General features: G+C 31.9%; 3 long non-coding RNA genes across 7 annotated transcripts; 1 reads left to right on the top strand and 2 right to left on the bottom strand.

Annotated features, from left to right (window-relative positions):
* Positions 1-3369: 3369 nt before the first annotated feature.
* On the top strand, positions 3370-9922 carry LOC133803667 (uncharacterized). Of its 3 annotated transcripts, none has more exons than XR_009878088.1 (3): positions 3370-3704; positions 3956-4030; positions 9765-9922. It is a non-coding gene; the product is annotated as an uncharacterized LOC133803667 (long non-coding RNA). The 3 variants fall into 3 exon arrangements; XR_009878090.1 differs by lacking the exon at positions 9765-9922 and adding an exon at positions 6646-7315; XR_009878089.1 differs by lacking the exon at positions 9765-9922 and adding an exon at positions 4580-5790.
* A 1934-nt stretch (positions 9923-11856) lies between these two features.
* LOC133803650 (uncharacterized) lies at positions 11857-16279 on the bottom strand. The gene is made up of 5 exons (XR_009878080.1): positions 16179-16279; positions 15972-16064; positions 15731-15880; positions 15446-15633; positions 11857-12119 (listed from the first exon to the last, which is right to left on the bottom strand). It is a non-coding gene; the product is annotated as an uncharacterized LOC133803650 (long non-coding RNA).
* A 99-nt stretch (positions 16280-16378) lies between these two features.
* Positions 16379-19508, bottom strand: LOC133803656 (uncharacterized). 3 transcript variants are annotated; one of them, XR_009878086.1, is made up of 7 exons: positions 19307-19508; positions 18354-18449; positions 18208-18280; positions 17318-18109; positions 17118-17227; positions 16549-17051; positions 16379-16461 (listed from the first exon to the last, which is right to left on the bottom strand). It is a non-coding gene; the product is annotated as an uncharacterized LOC133803656 (long non-coding RNA). The 3 variants fall into 3 exon arrangements; XR_009878085.1 differs by having other exon boundaries at positions 16549-17227; positions 17318-17429; positions 17524-18109; XR_009878083.1 differs by having other exon boundaries at positions 16549-17227.
* Between the last annotated feature and the right edge of the window lie 6744 nt (positions 19509-26252).

Here is a 26252-nt window from a genome sequence, read left to right as displayed (position 1 = left end):
AAAATATAAAGCATGTAAATAAAAAGGTAAAACACATAAGGAACATAATTAATTGACTGTGGCCCCAAGGAAGAGGTCCCTATTTAGTCGTTCATTGGTACTGCCTAAGTCGAACTTAATTAATATCACTTTTTCATTATCTATCATTCGATCTCGGACCTAGCCATGGCACGTGGAACCCTGCGGTGTGCTTGGTCCTAGATGGACCAAGGGTATCGGCATTGACCCCATTTTATATTATGTTATTAGTATAGTTACAAAATATCAAGCTCCCATGACTCTGCCAAATATCAGGCATATTAAAGTTAATACCATCTCTTGGTTGTGGCCCTAAGGAAGAGGTCCCTATTTAGTCATTCAGTGGTACTGTGTAAGTCAAACCTAATTAATATCACTTTTTCTTTATCTATCCTTCGATATCGGACCTAGCCAAGGCACGTGGAACCTTGCGGTGTGCTTGGTCCTAGATGGACCGAGGGTATCGGTATCAACCCTATTTTATATTTTGTTATTAGTATAAAATACAAAATATCAAGCTCCAGTGACTCTGCCAAATATCTAGCATATTAAACTTAATACCCAATATTGGTTGTGGCCCTAAGGAAGAGGTCCCTATTTAGTCGTTCAGTGGTACTGCGTAAGTTGAACCTAATTAATATCACTATTTCATTATCTATCCTTCGATCTCGGACTTAGCCATGGCACGTGGAACCCTTTCGGTGTGCCTGGTCCTAGATGGACCGAGGGTATCGATATCAACCCTATTTTATATTTTGTTATTAGTATAGTTACAAAATATCAAGCTCCCGTGACTCTGCTAAATCGACTCTTTTTTGTTATTAGTATAGTTACCATGATTTACAATAATTGTTCATTATGTTAATTTGATAAATACAAAAATAAAATTTAAATCAAACATTAACCACTTCATTAAGTGATATAAATATCGGGCATGGTGGAGTTGAGCTTGGATTTTGTAATATATATATATATATATATATATATATATAAACAATGGGGTAGGTGAGCTAATGAAAACCTGTTTTCTGAATTATTCACTTTTTAAAGGGTAACAATTCCTTCATTTATCTACATTGTGTGGTCACATCATCAAAGATATGATCGTATCTTCCTTAGTAGGGTTGGGCATTTTTGAGACTGGGCTAACTAAACAGGCCAACCCAACACAGAAAATGGGCTGACAAGGCTGAACAAGAGTAGGTTGAAGCCCATTCGGCACTTGAAAGTACAACCCGCACATTAACAAGCTGGCCACGACCCAAATGATTCATGACCCAATATACCAAACTCGGCCCGACCCTCCCTAATATCTAAACCCTAAAAATATACATAATTTCTAGGGAAATTTACAAAAATGCACTAAAAGTTAAAAAAAATCTGAAAAATACGGTACCTTACAAAAATACAGAATTTTTGGATAAAAACACGGAATGGAAAAATTGTAAATACGGAGTGGCAAAATCATAAATAAAAGCTGTAAAATACAATTTCTTGTGATCAACGTTTACAAACTAGTAAATATATGTTACGAACTTGTAAATATCTGTTACGTGTTTGTAAATAATATTTTCAAAATCACTTATAGAATTGTAGATTTTTTTTTTTTTTTTTGTAGATAAAACTTACAAACAAATTTGTAACTAAATTTTTTATTTTTGTAACAATAATTTACAAATCTAGTTTTACAACTAAGAAAGATATTTTCGTAACTAATATTTACGAAAATATTTTATAGTTAAGAAATCATAAAGAAAATATACATAAAATTATTATACTTTTTCATATTATTACAATATTGTACCAAAAAATTACATGAAACATCATATTTATGCTATACAACTTAAAAATATAAATTTAAGATATTCATTATTTATAAAATACTTTATTGAATATAGTGGTGAAATACAACATTTTTCTTTAAACAAGTTTTACATTTTTGTAACAACAATTTACAAAACTAATTTCACAACTAAAAAGTTTATTTTTGTAACTCACATTTACATAAAAATTTATAAATTAATTTAACATGATTATTACAAAGATTTACAAAATTAATTTTTTAACTTTAAATATATTTTTGTAACAAAACTTGAAACTTGGATTAGATTATGATTTTGGTTTAACATGGAGTGTTGAGACTTGACTAGCTATGATTTAAAAAATATATAATATTTTTATAAAGAATAATAATATTGTGATTATCTTTAACTATATATTGTAACATATAGTTATTAATGTTAATTTTAATTAACAGTATATTTGTAATTTGTATAAATATTTATTTATTTTTTGAGTAATTGTATAAATATTAATAAATATATTTATTTTAAATAAAATAAATTACTTTATTTTATTTTATTTTATTGAAGGTAGTAAGTATAATTATTATTACTTTTATTATTATATTATTTGATATGCCTAATTCTTATTAAAAATTGAAATAAAAAAGTAAAACAAAGGGTTAATATATATATATATACACACACACGGGGTGATAGGTAGTAAATGCCGTATTTTTGTAATTTGTTAACATTACCGTATAAAACGAATTTTTTTTTAGATTACGGTAGAAGATGTAATTAACCCAATTTTGATTAGCATAATTGTAACAAAGATTTATAAATCGAATTTAAAAATATTAAAATAATAATATTGTGACGATCATTAACTATATTGTAACATATAATTATTAAACCAATAACTAATGTATCTCATGGATATTGAATTCGAACACAATAAATAAAACATAAATTTATTTAGTTTGATCAATTTTTTTAATTATTTATCCTTTGTTATTTTTATCTCATCTCTCAACATATATACTACTAATTTATTGATTGACTTATTTAAAATAAGTTTATTTTTAATAGTAACATTATATATTTTCTTGAAGCAATATCATAATTATTTTGTTTATATATTGCTTTGTTAAACTATTTAAACATAAAGTAAAAAGTAAAATATTAAAAAAAAACAAAGAGAAAGAGGAAAAAAATAAAATAAAATGTAAACCATGAAAGACAAAAAAAAAATAGAGAATATTATCAAAAAGAAAAAATAAATTTAGTTGATATATATTTATATATAAAAGTAGTATATTATATACATATAAAAAAATATTTATAGAATCGTTGGAATATTGTGTGGGTGATTCATCAAAAAAAAATTAATTTGTGAGTGGAAACTAAGGTAGAAGTCATAATTATGTGGCAAATGAGGGAGAGCAAACAGTTATACCGTAAATTTGTTATTATTTTATATAACCGTAAATTTAGATTTTTTTTCTCATAAACCGTACAATTTGTAATTTTCCCTAATTTCTATTCCCTAAAAAACTAATACATAACATTATTTTAATTTTTTTGAAATGCCCTAATCTATTGTCTGCTTTCTTCTCCCTTCTATACACTCTCAAAAGTCACCCTTCTTCTCCATGGAAATATAGGCCCGTTATCCTCCAAATTTTTCTACAATTCTGCCAGTTCCATCTATAGGCGAAGCTCACGATGGTCAAGGCTCTAGGTGGCCGCGGCTCCAGGAAATGAAGCTCCAGGTGGTCGAGGCTTCAGGCGACTGCTGCTTCAGGTTGTAGCTCCAGGTTATTAAGGCTTCAGGCAACCACGAGCACGACTCCAGGCGGTTGTCAGAGGTGGAGAGAGGGCACGCACAGGATTCATGCAGATGTATACTTTCAATACTGTATATATGTTATATTATATGAATATATATATAAGTATATATATAAAACTAACTAACTAAGTATATATTATTAAAAACTAAGTATATGTTTGAAAAGACTTTGGTTTTGTATTATTATTTTGATTTGGTCCTATCATAAAAAAAGCTTTGGTATTTTCTGTCATGTGATTTTATTTATTAATATTGTTAATTGTATTTTATATTATTGCTAAACTATGTTATTTTTATACACTAGGATCTAATTGGTATTATCAAAGCCTAACGGAAGAGGAGAAATATTGCTGCCAAAGTGTTAAATCTCAAGGAATAGGTATATATTTTCTATAATTATTTGATTAATAGTGTTTTGATGATGATTCATGAACATATTGGTTGCTGAAATTGTTTGCTAAAACAAGTTAGTCCTGAAATATATGATTATTTGTGCATATTTGTCATATTTTAAAACTGTTTATTTGTTAAGTGCTAAAATAAGTATTAAATATTATGATATTTGCTAAAATAAGTTTTGAAATAGTTGAATATTTTTTTTTTTGAAATTATTGATTTTTATTTTTTATTTTCTCAAAATCATATTAGTGTTGAAGTGTTTTGATATTTGCTCAAATAAATTAGTGCTAAAATAATTGAATATTTTGCTTGGAATTGTTGATTATTTTTTAGTTTGTCAAAATCATATAAGTGCTGAAATTTTTTTATTTTTGCTCAAATAAATTAGTGCTGAAATAATTGAATATTTAGTTTGGAATTGTTGATTATTTTTAGTTGCTCAAAATCATATAAGTGTTGAAATATTTTGATATTTGCTTAAATAAATTAGTGACGAAATAAGTTATTGTTTTTAATATGTTTAATGTAGAAGTGATGGACAAGTTTCTTAGCCCAACTTCCACCCAACTAGGTGAAATGCATGATACCGTAGACATCACCCCAAACACTGCCCCAAAACCCACTCCAAACACTACTCCTATTGATCTTAAGTCACCCAAAAAAGAAGCTGATGGTGAACTACCCACAACTAGGAACAAGCCTACTAGGAACTCTACAATTTGGGATCACTTTACAAAAGTGAAGGATGAGAATCCAAACGATCCTAGATGCACTTGTAACTATTGTGGGAAAGACTATGCTTGTGATAGTAGGAGAGTTGGAACAAGTAGTTTGTGGGTACATGTGAACAATCAATGTAAAAAGTATCCTTATAGGGTGGCTGATAAAAAAGCAGAAATTGCTTAGCTTTCAAAGTGGTAATGATGGTGGGGGAAATTTGTTGGCTGTGACCTTTAATAAGGAGATATGTCGGAAAGCCTTAGCTAAGTTCACGGTGAAGGATTAGCAAGCCTTTAGTGTTGTAGATGGTGAAGGCTTTGAAGATCTTGTTCAGGAGTTGCAACCAAAATATGTTATCCCTAATAGAAGGGCTGTGACTAGGGATATATATATATATCAATTATTTTGTGATGAGAGGGTTAAATTAAAGGAAAAGTTAACTAGAGATGGGAAAAGGGTATTGTAACGTCCTACGTTTTCGGGTACCTTTAAACGACTCGGGTCGGGATTTTTCCCCCGGGTTAAGAATATTATTTTAAATAATATTATATTTTGTTTGTAAGTATTCCATGAGTTATTGCTAGCCAAAATATGAATTTTGTGATTTTAAAAGTCAAGATAAGACTTTCAGTCCTGGACCGACACAAAAACCCTGATCGGGTAAAAATCTCGGAAAATAAAATGAAAAATCATGGAAATTATATTTTGGGCATAAAATACATTCATAAAAGTTAAAGTTTGGTCAAAAATAATAAACCTAAAAGAAAATGGAAATTTTAGGGCATTTTGTGTTAAATGCCTAATTTTACCAAAATGGGGAATTTTATTCCATGAATGGACCTTAGGTTAAATTTTATTATGTGATTAATTAAATTAAATGTGAGAGACATTTAATTTAATTAATTAATGTTAAGTTTGGTGATTAAAACTTAATAAGAGTGAAAAAGGTGTCAAAAGCCAATTTGGACTTTTCTTCTTATGAAACCTTTTTTTAACCTTTATTAAAAAAAAAAAATGAAATGATTATATATAGCAAGGGTTGGCCGGCCATGTGGTGTTTTAGGTGGTGTGAACCCAACTTAATAAAGATAAATCTCATTTTAAGTAAGTCAAGTCAAGTGGGCAAGTGGGAGGAAAACACTTGAGTGTTTTTGAGATAAATTAGATAGTATATAACTCTTCCATCCCTCCCCAACCGACCACACCACCCTCTCTCATTCACTCATCTGATTTTTTAAGACCATTCAAAGTGTTCTCTCAATATTCAACCTCAAGAACACCAAGGAAAACTTGGAGGCTAAGTCTTGGTCTAGGAAGTATTTTCCCTAAGGTAAACCTTCACTAATCTAGAAGGGGGGCTGGGTTTTCGTGATATAGATAGCTGGAACATTGGATCTTTGAGTAGATATGTTTGGAATATAGCCAATAAGAAAGATAACCTCTGGGTCCGTTGGGTTCACTCTGTTTATATCAAAGATGAGTGTTGGTGGAGTTATGAGGCTCCTCAAAGTGCAAGCTGGTATTGGAAAAAGGTAGTTATGGTTAAGAACATTATCAAGAACAAAATGGAAGAATCTATATTCACCCAACTGAACTTTAGTATCACTAAAGTTTGCTCTCTTCTTTGGCCGAAATCCAATGTCAGGAAAGTTTGGTTCTCTTCCATTTGGAATCGGCTGAGTATTCTCAAGCACAAGTTCATCACTTGGCTTGCTTGTTTAAACAGATTACAAACTAGAGAGAGGCTTCTGAAAATTGGTCAGATAGTTGATGCTAATTGTCTTTTTTGTGGTGCTCACTTGGAGTCCCACCTTCACCTCTTCTTTAGGTGTCACTTTAGCTCTACAGTGGCTCATCATATCTTTACTTGGACAGATTTCAATGTGCATAAATTGGAGCTTGAAGCTTGTATTAAGAAGATTAAGAGGTCGAAGCATTCCAAATTCCGTCGAGAGGTCTATCTTGCCCTTGTGAATAGCCTTGTATATAATATTTGGGAAGCTAGAAACAATACTCTGTGGAATGATAATGTGTATACAGTTCATATTCTTGTACAGAAAATTAAAAGAGGAATTTGTAATAGGTTTTCTCTTTTTAAAAATGAGAAAACTAGTCATAGTGATTGTAATTGGTTTGAGCAATTGAGCCATTTCTAGGCCTTTGTTCTTGAGTTTGTAACAGCCTTTGTTGAGCAATAAATTGATCCTTATTCATAAAAAAAAAAAAAAAAAAACCTTCACTAATCTAGGCTTTTGTAAAGTTTTAAGCTTAGAGTTTCAAATAGCTAATTAACTATGTTGTTGGGGGAAGTTGGTTAGAGTTTTTTGAAAGGTTTTGGAGGAGCCAAAGCTAATAGGAAGGTCCCAACCTTAAGCAAGAACACCAAAGAGGTAAAAAGTTTACTTTTGATGATTTTGTTGTAGGGTTTTTAGTTTTAAGCATTATTTTGTATATCTAATGCTTAAAGTTTCTTGTTGGTGATGTAATAAGGTTATGGTAGTTGTTTAATAATTTTTATGATGCATGTGTATTGATTTTTGAAAATGGGAACCAAAACCCCCAAGGGTTTTGTAGGATACCCTAAAACAAAACATGTTTTGAGCTGTGACTTCCAAGGGGTCAAGCAGCCACTGTATATTGTTTTTGTAAAATTAAATTGTACTATGATGTTGTTGAGATTGAGTACATAAAATTGAGCTTTTGAAACACTAAAAAATGTTTAGAAATGAGTAAGTTATGCTATTTCAAAGATTAGGTAAAAAACTGTTTTTTCGTATTCTTATTTTCGGAACCAAGTTTGGACAGCCACTGTACAGGGCAAATGAACCCAGTTTTTTCTAAAATTTTGTGGACATATTACTGGCATAACCTATTATTCCACTGTAAAATTTGGTAAGAAAATATTGAACGGTTTGAAAGTTATAAACTGTCAAAGTTTGGAAAAAATAAGGACTTGAAAATAAGGTCATTTTTACCTCATTGTTGGAAAATGATTTCACCAATCAAAAATGCTCATTTTGACCTAAGATTTTACAAAGACCTAAATGGCATAACAAAAATGGAATTGAGAAATTTTGGTAACAATTGGGTAATTAAATTTCAAGTTATGAACTAACGAAGTTTGTAGTTAAAAATGTGAAAAATAGGTTTTTCACACTTAGTGTAAAAATGAGATTTTGGAACATAAGGTAAAAAGTAAAATTTTGTTTATTTCAAGATATAAAATGGTAAGTCTTGAAATCATATTTTCACTAAAATTTACCCTTTGAGTTTAAATGAATTATTTTTATTAAAGAGTTTTTATTCTTTCTGAAAATAAGAGATTTAATTTATTAATAGTTAATAAATTAAAAGAGGGTTTAAAACCCTATATTTTGAGAAAATAATTAAATGAATTATTTTTCTAGTAAGTAAAAATTGATTAATTGCTTTTGGAAAATTAATTAGTCAAGATGAGAAATTTTTAACAGTTTTCCTAATTAAGACAAATTAGGCAATTTTCTTAAAACGGTTTTTAGATATTAAAACCTTAAGAAAAATAAAAGGAAAATTTAAAGAGTTTATTTTCTTTAAAAATAATTAAGGAATTTATTTGTATTTTCTGGATATAATACCGGCTAAAATCTTACATATTTTAACCGACTAGTCGAAAGTGCGGGTTAATAGCGATACCTTGAAAGAATAAGATTTTTAGCGGATTGTGGGAAATACCATTGTGATACCCGAGCCTAGGTATCGAGACCTTAGGATAGGTCTCCCCGAGACTTAGGGTTTAGTCTCGAATATTTTGTATAACTTTCCTTAATAGGTTTAAAACAAAATAAGGATTGTAAATCCTTACAAATGACTTTTATTAAAATGACCAAACTGCCCAAAATAATAATAATGAATTATGAGTGCCATAATTAATTCGAGTATATTGTATGGATAACTACAGTATTGGCTAAGCGTAATTGGACTGAACGTTGGAGGGTGAAAACCTGCTGAGCGCTAAGGACTCCAAGTAAGTCAACTTATATTGTATGGCTGCAACATGAAATGATTATTGTCTTGTATGTTAGTATAGGGATACATGCATATATATAGGCTGTCATAGAAAGTTGCTTAGAGACGTTAGTCTAATGAGTGCTGATTTAGAAAATATGAACGGTAGAAGTCCGTCATATCCTAGACGGTTGCTCCCCGTCACACTGCTTGATTTTATTTATGTCCGGTTCATTACCGCGACGAGTGGCCATGAGATGAGGATAAGCTGGTTAAACCTAGGGGCGCCAAGATAAATGGGACCTAGGGGCCCTCATGCTTACTTAATCATTGGACGGTTAGAATCCGAGCAAGTGCTCTGATAAGTTATTCCCGGATAGCAGCCGTGAATATTGGCCATTCCGTGAGAGTGCCTAGAGATACTAGGGGTTGCCAAGATAGAGTGAGGTTGAACACCCTAGGGGCAGCTGCTCACCAGCACCACTGATTAACATAGAAGTCTCTGTAAAATCGTGTAAATTGGATTACACTCTTGAATATGTAGCGATGCCCTAGGTAACACGATAGTTATCCTTGATGAGAATATTTATTGGCTAGGTCTTAGTGTGGAGACTCGGTTCTCTTTTACAGATTAGCAATTATGTTGGAGGGCGCGTTACGCATGAATTGTTGGAAATTGTCGAGCGTTGGTCTCGAATTATGTTGTGATATAATATATCTGCTTGCTCTGGGATTTTCTGAGTGCAGGGATATAATTGTTGATAAGATATAGTTGTGATATAATATATCTGCTTGTTCTGGGATTTTTCTGAGTGCAGGATTTTTATCTAGTTATGAATTAATTTATCCTTGGTTATCAGGCATGACCATAAGTTTGCCAGGACGCTTTAGCGTTCTTGAAATTGATTGTGTAGGGTCCGGATGGGTCCGGAACCCTAATTCTCTACATGCTTTGTTTGAAAGTTGATCTTACTAAGCGTTTTCGCTTACCTAGTTGTTTCATGTTGTAGGTAAGAACAAGGGCAAGGCAGAGCAGTGAGTGCTGGAGTCTTCCTTGCAAATGTACATGTGGGCCGACCTTTTGGGAAGCCTTTTATTTTTGGAAATGTTGTGTAATTTTCCTAAACTAGGCTCACTCTAATCTTTGTAAAACATGTTTGTAACTAAATGTTAAGTATGGTCATACGACTTTTTAAAAAGTTTTTTTTCCTATGGGTTTTTGAGACATTTTGTTAAATGAAAACATTTATATTTCCGCATTATCGAGTCTTGAAAATCCGGGTCGTTACAGGTATGTTTAACCACTGATTGTTGGACCTCTTCCACCCAAATGACTTATATGTGTCTCACTACACATTATGTTAATAGCGATTGACATTTGCAAAAAAGAATTATAAATTTTTGTCAAATTTCCAATTATAAAGGGGAGACAATCGGCAAGGTGATTGAGGCTTATTTGTTGGGTTGGGGAATAGAAAAGGATTTTGCTGTGACTGTTGATAATGCATCAACTAATGATGTGACTGTTGGTTTTGTGAAGAGGAGGGTGAATGCATGGAATGGATCTGTTCTTAACGGTGAGTTCATGCATTTAAGGTTTGGTGCACACATAGTCAATCTAATTGTGAATGATGGGTTGAAAGACATGCATGATTCAATCGCTGTCATTCGCAATTGTGTAAGATACATTCGGTCATCTCCTGCAAGGTTGCTAAAATTCAAGGCTTGTGTGGATAGGGAAAGAATTGATTACAAGGGGGAGGGGGGTGGTTTTAGATGTGCCTACAAGGTGGAACTACACTTTCATAATGTTAGACGTGACTCTTAAATTTGTAAAAGCTTTTGCAAGATATGAGCAGGAAGATGAAAAATTTGTGAGTTTCTTCATGAAAAATGAAAATGGGAAGAAGAGGGTTGGGCTGCCAACTTCTATTTATTAGGAGAGTGCTACTATATTTGTCAAATTTCTCTCAACTTTTTATGAAGTTACTCTAAAGTTTAGTGGCACATTGCATGTAGCGTCCAACAATTTCTATCATGATATTTGTGAGATTCATACACAATTGAGTGACTTGGCTAGTAGTAGTGATCATTTGTTATCCACTATGGCTGCTAGTATGAAAATGAAATATGACAAATATTGGGGCAGTGCAAAGAACATCAACCCCATGTTGTTTTTGGCTATTTTTCTTGATCCAAGATACAAGTTGAAGTATTTGAAGTACTGTTTTGAGATTGTTTATGATGCTGAAGCTATTGCCAAGATTGTTGTCAATGCGGAACAAATTCTTCAACAATTATACAATTCTTATAATGTTGAGGTGAGAGCGATGGTGACAAGGTTAGTTGCTAGTTTTATTTATTTATTATGATTTGTTTATATATGTTATTGTATTCTAACCCTAAATTTGTGTTTCTTTTTGTTTGTATGTTTAGGTAAGTAAAAGTGACTCTCCGCCAAAGGGTGGTGTCAAAGAAACTATTAGGAGGAGACTATTGGAAAATTATTTACAACAACAATAGATGTTTGTGATTGAGAAAATGAATGATGTTGATAAGTACTTGACTGAAGAAACTATCAATCCAATGACTTCCTCATTTGATATCCTACTTTGGTGGAAGGATTATTCTCAAAGGTTTAAGATTCTGTCTATGATTGCTAAATATGTTCTTGCTATATTTGTGTCTATTGTGGCTTCTGAATTTTCCTTAGTACTAGTGGATATATTTTAGACTCATTTAGGAGTTCTTTGAGCCAAAAAATGGTGGAAGCACTAGTTTGCACTCAAAATTGGTTTAAGGCGAGTCATGAAGGGATTCAAACAATGGACTATTTGGATGATATACAAACTTATGAGTTTCTTGAAGAAGGTAAACAAAATAACTTCTTAATAATGTCATTTCTTTATTATTTTTTATTTTCATTAAGTGTTTAACTTTAGTTTTTGAATTGTAGACAACAAACTTAAGGACAAGCCGACAACAAAAGAGAAGACCAATGCACCCATTGCCATTGTTGATGTAATGACCCAACTACTCTAGACTTTGGACCATTAATGACTACTATACATAGACACTAATTTTTAATAAAACTTACAAGTGAAATAATCATTACTTCATTAAAACTTAAAAAAAATGTTAAACTACATAAAATTTAAAGTAGGATATGGGATCTCATTGTTTTTTTAAAGAAAAAAACATAACATAATTTTAAATAAATGGATTACATAATAAAGTGCAGAAAATACATATAAAATTTAAAGAAACTTCATCCTCGAATCGAACGCTCGGTCCATCGATTCCATCCCGCCTCAATACACATCCCCAAGCTACCAAGAACCTTTCCCGCCACCAAAGCTATTTTCCTGCACATATAAACATAAAGGAATGAGCCTAATGCCCAGCAAGGAAAATCTAACACATAAATCTTATACATAAAATTCATATCAACATATACTAAAACATATCATAAACATATGTCACGTATACTACAATGACCATTATTGCTTGGGGTCCCATAAACTAAACAAGTCATATGCCCATTAGATTTGTGGGGCTTTCTAGCTAAGCAAGTCATATGTCCATAATTTATTGAGGCTTGTTAGTTACACAGGTCATATGCCCAAGTCTACAACATACATAACATAACACATAAATCATAAGTTAACATAACACATAAATCATAAGATAACACATAGCATATAATATCCTATCTTATTTTCCTTACCAAAAGTACCGGGATATGAGAACAGATTTGAGACTTTGGAACACTCCTAAAAACCATCAATGAAAGGGTGAGTATATTTGAAGAAAAAAGAATGAAGAGAATGGACGAACTATACCATCAAGAATATACTTACCCAAAACCAAAAACCTTATGTTCAAGATCTTAGATTTCCTATCCAAAAATAAAGAATAAAGTTAGGATGCTGAGTAGAAAACTATAAGAACTTAAGGAAAACAATACCAAAATGAACTAGAGTTTGGAATACCTTAAATGCTTCTATGACCGATCTAAACCTTGAACCGAAATGTGCTATAAACCGTATTTCCCAAGTGTTTGGTAAGCTTATAATCCCCAACCCAAGTGTTTACACTCTAAAAAATAACCTAGCAGCTTGCAGCCTCTGAACTTAGCTTGATGAATGAATAAATGGCTGGGTACTAGGTCCTATTTATAGAGTTCAAGAATGAAAAGATCTTCATTTAACTTGAATAAAATAATGGCTTTTTAAGTGAAAAATATTTGAATTATCGTTCAGCAGAGGCTGAAGACTCGGTCAGAAAGATGCTGGACTTATCAAGAGGTTAAAGATTAAAATGAGAACGTTTTAAAAAACATTCAAAATTATACCAAAGGAGCCGATATATCACCCCTTGTAGGCGATATATCGCCTGGGCTAGCATGCCCGAGGCTCGTCGAGGTGATCGTGCGAAGTTACGTGTTTTTCGTATCCCCGTACTGCGATATATCGCCCCTATAGCTGCGATATATCGGCATACGCTGAATATTTAAACACGAAATTGCACATTTTCAGTCTAATTTGAATTGAGTAAACAGCCTTGACTAAGTCCTCTAACATTTTCAAAACTGCTGAGAGAACCTAGGATATTCAAATATTACTCTTAATAAACTTATTCCTCAAAAATACTTAGTTATCATTAAACATACACATGACATGTGTTACTATCTTATTGGGTCTATCTAAACCTTATAATATAATATATATTACTATCAATATCAGTCATATTAATCAAACCTTAGGTTAAAATTAATATTCTTAAACTATAGATTAAACTTAGAAAATCTACAAGTGTTACTACGAGTGTCCAATTAAATCTCAGTCTGAACCAAAATCCATAGTCATAAAAATACTACCACTATTACTATTACTACTACTATCTAACTAGCTAAGTACAGTTCTTGGACTCTACAGTTGATTGATGGATTCAAGCTCTTTTTAGTCTGTTTAAATTTCTATGAACTATCTACTTACTATTATGGATGACTGTAATGATTTTAAGATTTGTGTTTTGAATTTGGATGACTGTGACTGTAATAATTGAGTTGTTAAGTACTAACTAGTAGTAGAAACTACTAAGACATTATTTTCATCATTTTAGAGTTTAATTTGATCATCTTTTCTACATTATTGATTAGATTTTGAATAGATTTTTTTTAAATGGGTTATAAACCAACCCAACCAAACTCCTAATATAATTAGTAGGGTTGAGTTATATATTAAAAATGTTTTAAATGGGTTAGAATTCTCTAGGCCGATATGATTGAGTTGACTCATTCAAACACCCTTAACCTAGCCAACCCATGCCCAGCCCTATTCCCTAGTACATGAAATGCATAACCCTAGAAAGAAACTAGCCTTTAGTTCGACTAAAAAAAGTGGAGGTATGTACCATTACCAAACCAAATTATAATTTTTTCCCTCCAATAATCATGTTTTTTCTTGGACTCCTAATGGCCACAATAAATTAAAAACAAAATTTTCCTACCTCTATAAAACCCAGTGTGCTTACTTCTTTTTATGTTCTTTTACCAAGTACTCAATTATTCTTAGCTATTAGATGAAGAGAGGAAATAACAATGCAACCATCTCCTTCACAACTACTGCTGCACAAAAAGACACTCCAAATTATTGTAGTGAAACAAGCACCGAAGGCTCCACAAATGAGAGACATTTTTTGCAAAATCATAAAAAATGTCGCTGTGGAGAGAAAACAGTGATACAGACCTCTTGGACAAGAAGCAATCCTGGTCGAAGGTTCTTTGCTTGTCCTAACTATGTAAGCTATACATACATCCATTACCTTGTTATTCTCTGGTTTGTGTGTCGAGCTTTTCCACATGAAACTTTTCATAAACACTAATTTTTTATTTTTTTTTCCTCATGGGCTTAAACTACAATGGACAAAGTTGGATATGGTCACTTTAGCTGGTGTGAATCGAAGCTTTCTTATAGGTGGACAGAAATAATATCAACACTACTTGATCAACTGCATGTGCCCGGTAAGAAATGCTACAACATGAGGATGGCAAACAGGAGGATGAAAATATTTACAGTGTCTTTGGTTATTTTCTTCATATGCAATATCATTCTTACGAAGGAATTGCACTAGCTTAAGTTGGTGGATATTCCTAGTTTATTTATTTTTTATTTTCCATGAATTTCATTAAGTCACTTTATTTAGTTTTAAGATGTTTTAATAATAATGTGATATTTCTTTACTTTATTGTGTGATAAATGATTGAAAAAAGAAAATATAACTTGAATATAACAAATTAACAACATATAGACTGGAATTAGGCTTTATATTTTTGGATAAACATGGATTTATTTTATCAAGACAAAATATATATTCTTTTTTATCAAGACAAGATATATAATTATTTTCACATGCAATTCACAGAAGTATAATTTAAGTAGGAGCAATGTTATTAAATATGTTACATATAATTTGGTGGGACTCCAGTGTCACCACTAGCACCAGCAATATTAATATCAAAATGGTTCTCACTATCGAGCATGATTTGCTTCCTTAGTTCATTCAGCTCATGGCAAACAATAAGATTACCGATCCTATATCTCTCTTCTGTTGCATCAAACTGGAATAAAAAAAAACAAATGTGTGGTACTCAAGGCACAATACTAAAGAAATAGACATGTATAATTACCTCGTATGCATTTGCATTTCCCTCACTAATTGCCTCCCATATACTTCATAGCATAAACACCACAGTCATGAATATTAGTTTGTTGGGGCAACCAACTTTAAAAGAGATTTCAAAGTAGAGAACTTAAATGAATCCACCCCTCTTGAGCCAGCAATGTCAAAGTAAAATAACTTATCCAGGGTACTCAACTACATTCAGTCAAATAAAACAAATTAACATTAGGAAAATGTATGGTCAGATCATCAATTTCATTGGAAAATATGGTTTTAAAATTGGAGTATTTACCATTTCTTTAGTTTGTTCCAACCTCTCGGCCTTTGTTTCATCGCTGGTCAATGAATCCCAAATGTCAACAGTTTTTGAATTGATTTTCACGCAGTCTACAAACCAATGACGAGCTTCTGAAGACAGGTCACTCAAAATAGGTACAACCATCTACATCAAGCAATAAAAAATAAGTTACTAATGTTTTCAATGGCCATGTTATGACTAGGTTAAATCACTTTAAAAATTAAAACTGAATAACCTCTTGACAATGCTTAAAACTTCCAAAATGATGTTTCTTCCAATTGCCTTGACGAGAAGCATGGTCGATTGGGTAAGGGGCTAGTTGTTATTCCTTTTAAAATATGAACCAGATAACATATCATCATCAATATCAACATAAAATATGAAATACACAAAATCCATGAAAAGAAGCAAAGTATATTAATAAAGTTATAATCCTTCTTACAGAAATCCCAGTAGGCATAAACCAAACTAAATGAGGTTGTCCAGGTCGATATTTCTTCTTCTCTTCGTTTGTTAGTATTCTAGCATAGCATGTTGTTATCTGCACACAAATATTTATTAAATAACAAGTCTAAAACAAAAAAGAAATACATCCAAAAACAAACTAATTAACTATGGCTATTTTTAAAAAAATACTTGCCTCCCCGCGAACTCGTTTGTCAGGAAACAATGACTGCATGCAGTAGCGATCCACTTGCAAGTTGGTGTAGTCACACAACACATGCCTATACTCATAAAGAAATTACAATTATACACATGCTAAAATAACTAAGATAAACAAATATAAAAAAAAAATTAACAAGTGAACTTACAAATCACTAAGAACAGGGTTATACATATAGTTGGCCAATTTGTACATCTCTGGGGACACAGATTCACCCACCCAAATAGGCCCTACGACAACCCCATTAGATGAGAAAAATTTCTAGTAACCTTCAGCACCCCACAGATTCGCCTCAGTCGATTTAGAAAGCATGGTATTGGCTGGAATAAGAGAATCATTTCCCACAGTGGTCAAATCAAACACTTCAGGCACCTTTTCAAGGTGGTCATTCCCTGTCTTGGGCATTTACTCCTTCATTTCCACAGTTTGCCTTGCCTTTACAATCTACATTTGCTTTTGGTTGAGAATTGGCCCGCATCATACTTAACTCTCTTGATACAATACCCTCAATAGTATCAGGTAGAGCAACAATCAATGCAAGTTAGTGCTTCTATCTGATAACCAAATTTGGTAACCTTTTCCAGCAACATTGTGTCCGAGAAACTCCTACTCGCTTTTCCACTCGGCCCAGGAAAAACTCCATCAACAATTCTGTAAATGCAATATCAACATGGAATATTAAAAAAAATAAAAAAAATTATATCTACATGGAATTACCTCTTTGCAGGCACTGTAGCCACCATTGTTCATAAGATAACTTATTGGATTGGTGAAATGGATCGGCCAACATACATCCCTGGAACTTCGAGATGATGCATATAGAAAAGCTGTCATAAAAGAATGTAGATATATAGTAAGTATCAATTGAATCTCATTAAGTAGTAAAATGTAAAAAAATACCACACTTGATTCCTAACCTGGAGGATAGTCGTGCATCCACTTAGGTGGACCAACTGGCCAGCTTGGTACTTGCCAATAGACTTCATAAGATCCCCAAAACTGTGGGTGGCCCAGTTGTGGAAAGTAATTCTGCTCACATCATACACAACATTAATATATCCCGTACACAGTTGATTCCCAGATCATGGCACCAATACGCTTCCCACAATGAATAGGATCATACCAGATAAAAAATAATTGCCTGCTTCCTTGTAGTTCACTAGCTGAAGTTCTAAATCTGACATTTCAACTCATTGCTTCTTACTAAGAAACCTAGACTACAACTCTGACTGCAGAACCTTCTCATTAGCTTTGGTTACATCACCCCCATCAGGTATATCCATCACCTGCTGAAATATCTTCCCACATATCGTCAACTCTTTCCTATATATTTTTAGGCAGCTCTTATTGACATCTACACTGTCCACTAGCTACTGCACTAAAGGATTGTAGATGTTAGGGAAATCTTCCCTCAGAAATGAACCAATTCCAGCCACTCTGACCATTGATTTTTGTTCCTCAAACATCATGCACACAATTTGACTCACCCTCTCAAACGAGCATCTAGTCACAATTGCCCCTTTATGTTCATCCACTAATCAGGAATCTACCTCTACCCCATCATCTTCCTCTTCAAAATCATCTTCCATTTGCTCACCACTAGAAGACTCGTCCAAATCTGATATGGGTACTTGCTTTCTCTTCTTAGACTTGCTGGTTGAAGCACTGTTCAAACCTTCTTTCCATTTCTTAGCAAGATCCTTTTGCATCTAATTGCATTTTAAAATAGAAATGCAATAACTAGTACATTAAAACAGGACATAAGTAATATACCCCAATACAACAGTTCAAGTAAGTCATAACATACCAAAGATACTTGCAGCCATCTCTGTTCCCTCAATAAAGTTTCCATTTGAGCTCGCTATTGTGTCATCGCTTTCCTATAATTACAAGAAAATTATTAACAGTGCAAATATTCAAATAAAAAAAAATCAATATAGGAAAACTACTAACATTAGTTTTTTCATCTTCTCATTACTCTTGGATTTAGAGACCTTCTTCGAAATCCCACCACGTTTTTTCCTCATTTTCAGTGATCTATATAGTTGTCTACACAACACAAAAAACACACTAAATAAATTGAACACAATATTCGTATTAATGCAAAAAATTACTTGAAATAGAATAAAAAAACATAACATATCAATATTGAATTTCCACTAAATATTAAATGACAAAGTATACACATTTAATTTGGTTGAGCCCAATCTAATGGCATGCTACCACTCTTCCCTTTAAGATTCCAATATATAATAAATCATTTACACGTTAAAACATCCAATTCAAGATGAACCAAATAAATTGCCAAACAAGCTAATTTAAGTTCATCTGAAATAATAGTAATTATCACAAAACAAATAATGAACAATTATGTCAAATTGTCAATAACAAATTTTCATCAAAATGACTAACTAAATCTGATAACTGAAATATTCACAAAACTTAAATGCTACACTGAATAAATCGGCCAACTGAAAAAACATTATTATCTAAAATAAAGGGTACAATGAAATGCTTCTCGAATCATAATACTTGACCCAAAAACTAGAAAAAAAATAGTACACACACCAAATTTTTTTTAAGATAAACTGAAGGAAGACAAATATCATTATGGCAACAAGCACAAGTTGAATAAAACACATTATAAAGATTTACCTTTTCCTTAAGAAAAAAAAAAGAAAAAAAACCATATTAATCAACATGCAAGATTATTCGTACAAAAATGACAAAATGGAAAGAAAAAAATTTCAAAATTGGAAGCCAAAACCATAGGATCGAAACTATCACCATGAAATATCATAAAAAAAAAAAAAGAACTTTCATCATAAAAAAATCTCCGAAAAACACACTACAAAATAATATTTTTTTTAACAAAATAGAAAAAAACAACTTGCTAAAAATTGTACCTGAGTATCAAAGGAAAATGGTAAATATAGCTTCTTTAAGTTTTGAATGCAACTTTGCCTCCATGCATGAAACGAAAATGGTGGAAGTAGAAAATGAGAGTAAAGGGGTTTTATGTATGCAGAAATGTTTGAGATTTTGTTAAGGCTGAAGGAGAAGGGTAACCGACACTCTCTCTCCATCAAAAATAGTAAAAAACCTTTTCTCTACCCCAACCACATAGCCTGGAACTGTCAAAAGGGAAATTTCATATTATATACTTAATAAATTAGTAAATTTTTTTAATATCCTACCATTATTTACTATCCCAAAATGTATATATTACAATTTTAATTTTTTTAGACATAAACACCCTTAAAATCAAAATTGCATCAAAAAAACATCATTAGGTAGAATAATCAAGTTTTCATGATTGCATCGAAATAGCATTGATGTACCATCAAAATACTATCGATTTTGAATCGAAACATCATTGATGTACCATCGATTTTATATCGAAACACCATCAATGTACCATTGAAACATTATCGATGTACCATCGATTTTGCATCGAAACACCATCGGCATCGATGTACCATCGATTTTGCATCGAAATACCATCGATGTATCATCGATTTTGCATCGAAACACCATCGGTATCGATGTACCATTGATTTTGCATCGAAATACCATCGATTTTGCATCAAAACACCATCGATTTTGCATCGAAAAAATATCATTTTGGATAAAAATCAAGTTTTCATGATTGCATCGAAACATCATCAATATACCATCGATTTTTCGATGCAAAATCGATGGTGTTTTGATGTTCTTTCGATGCAATCATAAAAAGTTGTTTTTTTTTTGCCAAAACGAGATTTTTTCGATACAAAATCGACAATGTTTCGATGTAAAATCGATGATACATCGATGGTGTTTTGATGCAAAATCGATGGTTCATCGATAATGTTTCGATGCAAAATCGATGGTATTTCAATGCAAAATCGATGATACATCGATGCCGATGGTTTTTCGATGTCAAATCGATGGTACATTGATGCTATTTCGATACAATCAAGAAAACTTGATTATTATCCAAAACAATGTTTTTTCGATGCAATTTTGATGTTAGAGGTATTTTTATCTTAAAAATTGAAATTATCATATATTTGAGATAATAAATTATAGTAGCATATTAAAAAATTTCACTAAATTATTATGCATATAACATGAAATTTCCACTATCTAATCACTAACAATTTATTTTTATGTTTCGAAGCAAGCTCCCTAGTTGTTGATATGGTCAACGACCACGATTACATATGAGTTACTCACGTGAACCGTTAGATGAATTGTAACTTAATCAACGGCTGAGATTACAAAATGATACACATTCCGCTTTCGTACCAAGCGGGACTAAATCAGATTCCCCTGAAAACTACAACATAATATATATGCACTTCCCTTTGCTAATCTTTCGTTTTATCTCATAAACACTATTTAACTCTTTGTCTGTACCCAAAATAAAATAATAATATGAAATATTAAATATTAAATGTCCACTTAAAGCTTGTTTTTTTGGAAACACCACTAAATAACCTTTTTATACCCCATTATTATAACCATATAATCCTCATGACGTTTTTCATAAAAATAACCTTATACCCACTAAAAAAGACTTAAATGACCTTAACTAACATTAAGCCTCCCACAATCAAGAGAAGAAGTCTATTGCAGCAACTATCTTCTTCTACTCATCTCTTATCTAAATCATTATAACAAAATCTAAATAAAAAAGAGATCAAAAACAGAGTTTGATTGACAAAGAGGAACTCATGCTCTATAGTTTTAACATCATTCTTTAGAAAAGTTCCCAAAATTGAAGGAGAAATCATTATTTGAAGCAATTGATAATGAGTAAGTTGTTTTTGTTATTTATAAGTTATGGGTGAGCTATAATATATCTTATGTGTGTTTTTCGCACTATTGTGGGCTTAAAAAGCAGCCAAAAAAAATAATTTTATGTTGAGATTGTGAGTTTTCATTTAAAATCTACGATTTAGGGTTTTTTAGTTCGAACTTAGCTCGGATCTAGCTCGAACATGGTTGGGACCTTGTTTGGACCTAGTTCGAATCAGGTTCGAACCTAGTTCAGACCTGTAGTGCACCAAAAAAAAAATTTTAGTTATTAAATTTTTGTATTTTATTTTATTTAATTGTTAAGTGTTGTAAATTATTTTATTTAATTTTTTGTTTATTTAAATTAATTTTTAGAATTGTTTGATAGAATTTTTGTGAATTTAATTGTTAAATGTTATTTATTTTTAAAATGTGATCATTTGAGTTTTGGTTGAATGCACTAAGATGCATGGTAGGTAGTGATGCACCCTAGTTACTGAGTGTGTGCATGTGCATGGTTGCATGGAGCACATGTGTAGAATTTTCGGCACACTTGTAGTTTCCTTTTATTTAGATTTAATTAATTATTTGAAAAAAAAATAAAAGAAAGGGAAAACAAGAGCTTGGACGTGTGAGCCTAAGTGGGAAAGGAGAAATTCTTTTCCTGTGTTTATTTGGTTGAATATTGGTTAAAATGGAAGAGATGTTGTCATCTTTATTCCATACCATTTAAAAATAAAAATCAATTAAATAAGAAATAAGAGAAAATAATTAGGAATAGGAAACTAACCCTTTTATTTTATTAGGCTATTATGAGTAAATTAGAATAAAGAGGGAAGGAAAAAGGGAAGAGAGCCATTATGCTCTTGGGCTGCCGAAACTAGAGAGAAGAAGAGAGAGAGAGAGAGAGAGAGAGGCGTGAGCTAGAGAGAGAAGGAGAAGAAGAAAGAAAGGAAGAAGAAGGAGAAGAGGAAATCAATTCTAGGGTATGTCTCTATATGTTTATGTTTGTTAATTTCTCTTTTTTGGATTCTTGTATTCTTGACTAAAGTTTGATTGTTGGTTTTCTCCTTCTCCTCATGTTGGTTTTCGAAAACCCTAGGCTAGAACAATGGGTGATATAGTTTGAGTATTGATCATCTTGTGTATTCTTGATTTCACAAATCAAGAGAGGTAATAGATCTTTAGCCCTATTATTTTCATTTTCATGTTAGATTGGGTATTCATGGTGTTTTGGGTTTGTGGTCAATATAGGTTGATGATGGGGGATGTTGTCTTGTTGGTATCCTTGTTGATCTTGTAGATTTGGTTGATGGTTAAATGTTTCATGTTGTTTTTTTTTTTTGTATGGTTATTATTGTATGTTAGAGAAATGTCATGTATAAAAGGGTTGGTAAAGGTTTTAAATTGTGATCTATTAAAAAGGATGATGAATATTTTTGAAATAACATGAAAGGATTTGATTATATTGGGCTATGGGAATTTCGGCCTAAGGATGATGTTTAAGCTTGATTGTTATTTTTTTTTATGTTTTTATGTCAATTAGAAATCTTAGAAACATGATAGGGTGATTGTATGATTTTAAAATGATATATATTAGTTTTGTTCTTCCTTGGAATACTTGCATAATAGTAATATGTCAAGAGATTATAATCAAGACAAGGTTAAAGATGATTATTTGTTTATGATTTGTGAGAATGTGTTTAAGGTAGTTTGATGAATTATTGTAGCTAATGGTAATATTAAAATGATTAAAGAGGTGTAGAAACATGCTAGGGTTTGTGTTGAAATATTGTTAAATAAATATGTATGAATTCTGTCAAATATGATGAAAAGAATGAATTTCATGATTTATAGTACTTGCTGATTTTGGTATATAAAATGTGCCAAAATGATGAGAAAAATGTTTTTGAATGCTTAAATAAATTTTGCAAGTGCCTTGATTTTTTAAGAACTTAAAAGGGAGATTTTAAGATGCATTGAAATGATATTTTTGTACAAATAATTACCTACATTTTTTTTATATATTTTTTTATGAAAATATGAGTTTTTAAAAATAAAAATGGTGATTTTGAGGATATATTTAGTGGCTGGAATTTTGATAAAAAAAATGTGAGGTTGTATTTTTAATAAAAGAAATTTGATGTGTATGTTTAAATAAATTAATGCCCTATGAAAATATTAAAAGTGATATTTTTAATATAACTATGAGTGTTTATTTTAATAGTTATGATTTTTCTTTATTTTAATTAAGAAAAATTGTAAATTTAATTTACTTGTAAATTTTTAAGTGAGTCAAATAGTGGCGGAATGTTTATTAATATAGCTATTGAATTATCACTTATGAATAAATTCTATTTAAAAATTAAGTCTTAAAAATATATAAGTAAAAATATATTTTTCTACATCTAAAAAATTGTACTTTTTCTCACAAGTATGTAAATTTGTTAATTGGATTATAAGGTTGTTTTAAGAAAACATGTTAAATTATAAGTATTTATACATAATTTTTAGTCCTTATTATTTTATGGAATTTAAAAGTAAATAATGGAATTATTATATTTTTTAAATAGTTAAATAAATTATTTTATGAAATAAAATAATGTCTTAAGAGGTTTAATCAACTTAGTAATTTTAAAAAGATATATAATGGTAATCAAAGCATGTTACAAATTCATTATTTTTAAAACGATAGAAATAAGCGCGTAGGAATTATCATTTTTAACGCTATTTTATAACAACGTTCCCACATATGAATGTTGCGTGCAAATGTACTTTTACGTTAAAAAATATGCCTATTATGCAACCATATGCTTTTTATAGAAAGACCATGCATGTAATATAGGTATAAATTGCATTATTCTTTTGATGACTTTATGTGTAATTATGCATAGTTTGGATGTTGTGAGTAGTTTTCACCATGTGTGCATGGCCCATGCACACATGGGTTACATGAGTGGGCAAAATAGAGATTTATGTGATGCTAAAGGATGTTATTTGGTTAGGGTATAGGCTCGTTGTGAAGTTGTCATTTTTCCTTTGCTTGGACCTGAGGTAAGGAAGTTAGATAGAAATTTTTGGTTGTTTATGCTATGAATGGTAAGATTACATTGTATGAATAAAAATGTTATGTATGATGATATTTTGCAATATGAATTGTAAATTTCTAATGTATGTTGATATGACTGGATTGTATGTCATTGAATGTTGTATGATATGAAATGGTTGTTAGCGTGATGAACACGACTTAACAAAAAAGGGATTACTAAGGATGTGAAGACGTAACCCAAGCTACTAAGGATAAGAAGATGTAACTCATAGGGCGTACGCGCCGAGGTTATTCAAGGACCAGAGATCTTGTTTACCTCAAGAGGTGACATGGACAAGTTAGCGGGCCATGTTCACAAAGATATGATGTTTATGTTATGATGTTATGATGATGACGACTTTGTATATGATGCCAATGTTGTGATGATTATGTTTATGTTTACGATAATGATGCTATGATGTATGGCGATGTATGAATATAAATATGTTTTGTTGTGTTTTAGCTCACCCCCCTTACTTTCCCTTCCAGGTAGCAAATAGGTTTCTCTATGGCATGCGTGGTGATGTGGGGAGTTCTATCGTCATGGTGTGTATGACGTGGGGGCATCCTATGGACAAGAAACGATCAGTTTAAACGCCATTTTTCTAAAAATAATGTTATGTTTATTTTAACATTCAAAACTTATTAGTGGGACTTGAACTTTGGTTATTTTTAAGAACATTGCATGAAAACTACTATTTTTTTTTTAAACTATTGGGCCCAACTTGCATGTTTTAGCAAGGCCCCACAGGGATTTTATAACAAGTGGCTTTTCTCCTATTAATTCATGAGTATGCTAGTGTTTTACAAAGTATTAGATTTATGTGTTTTACAAGACCTTGTTCGAACCTGGTTCAGACCTAATTCGAACAAGGTTCGGACCTAGTTTTGACCTTGTTCGGACATTGTTCAGATTAGGTTTGAACCTAGTTCGGACCTTGTTCGGAAATGGTCCAAACTTAGTTTGAACTTGGTCAAAATTTTGTTCGAACTAGGTCTGAATCATGTCCGAACTTGGTCTGAACATAAAAACCCTAAATCGCAGTGTTGTCCGTGTTTTCGTCAAGTCGACACGTGGAACTTGTTGAGTGTTCATGGTCCTCGGGAGGTTATTTAGCATGCCCCAGCCCTGGAGAAGGCTTCTTTAGATCCTGCTAGGTATTCTTTAGCCTCTTAGCCGAAGAGTTATAGAATGATAGTTCTCCACCCTTGGAGAACGATGCCAGCTGTCAAGCACAACATATTGGGACCACCAATAGCTTCTTGACACGTGACACGCCCCACATGTAGTGGTTTCATTTCCACACTTCAAAAAAATATCATGTCCCAATGCGCCACCTGACACGAGAAGATGCGCAGCTACTCTGACACTTTCAGTGGTGTGTCCTCCCAAAAAGTGGTGGGCTGATACCTTGTAAATGGGCCCCATGTGATCTATACAGGCCTTCCAGTTTATTATCACAAGAATTGTAATAATTGGGACTAAGATCCCATCATTATGAGGAATAATAATTACTAAAGTCCCACTTAATTGTTCCTAGCCACTATAAATAAGGCGGGGATACCCCATTGTAAGGGGTTCGCCAATTGTGTAATTTGAGCAACATATACACTGCCAAAAACCTCCATTGAAGCTTGACCTCTCAAGCTTCAAGCATATAAATATAATAGACGCATGGACTATGGTTGTTTTATAACCTGAACTACGTAAAACTCTGTGCATTTTCATTTTCTTTCAAGTTCTCTTTATTTAAAGTTGATAGCAAAAAATGCAGTCAAAATTTTTGTTCTTAGGAAGCGTTGAAACATTAAATAATGGTTACAACAATAAGAAATGCCAATGATGACACTGGTCCTCACAATGTTGCTGAAAGAGGACAAAACAGTTGGCCACCTCTGCCTACAAACTCGAGGGTAGCTCAAGAGGAATACCCTGAAAACGCCGAGTACGACGTTGAGTATGGTGCCGAGCACGACAGCAG

This window comes from Humulus lupulus, chromosome 1 (assembly GCF_963169125.1).
Source record: "Humulus lupulus chromosome 1, drHumLupu1.1, whole genome shotgun sequence".
Classification (NCBI taxonomy): domain Eukaryota; kingdom Viridiplantae; phylum Streptophyta; class Magnoliopsida; order Rosales; family Cannabaceae; genus Humulus; species Humulus lupulus.
Note: the sequence above shows the minus strand (reverse complement) of the source record. Positions and strands in the feature narration are given on the sequence as shown.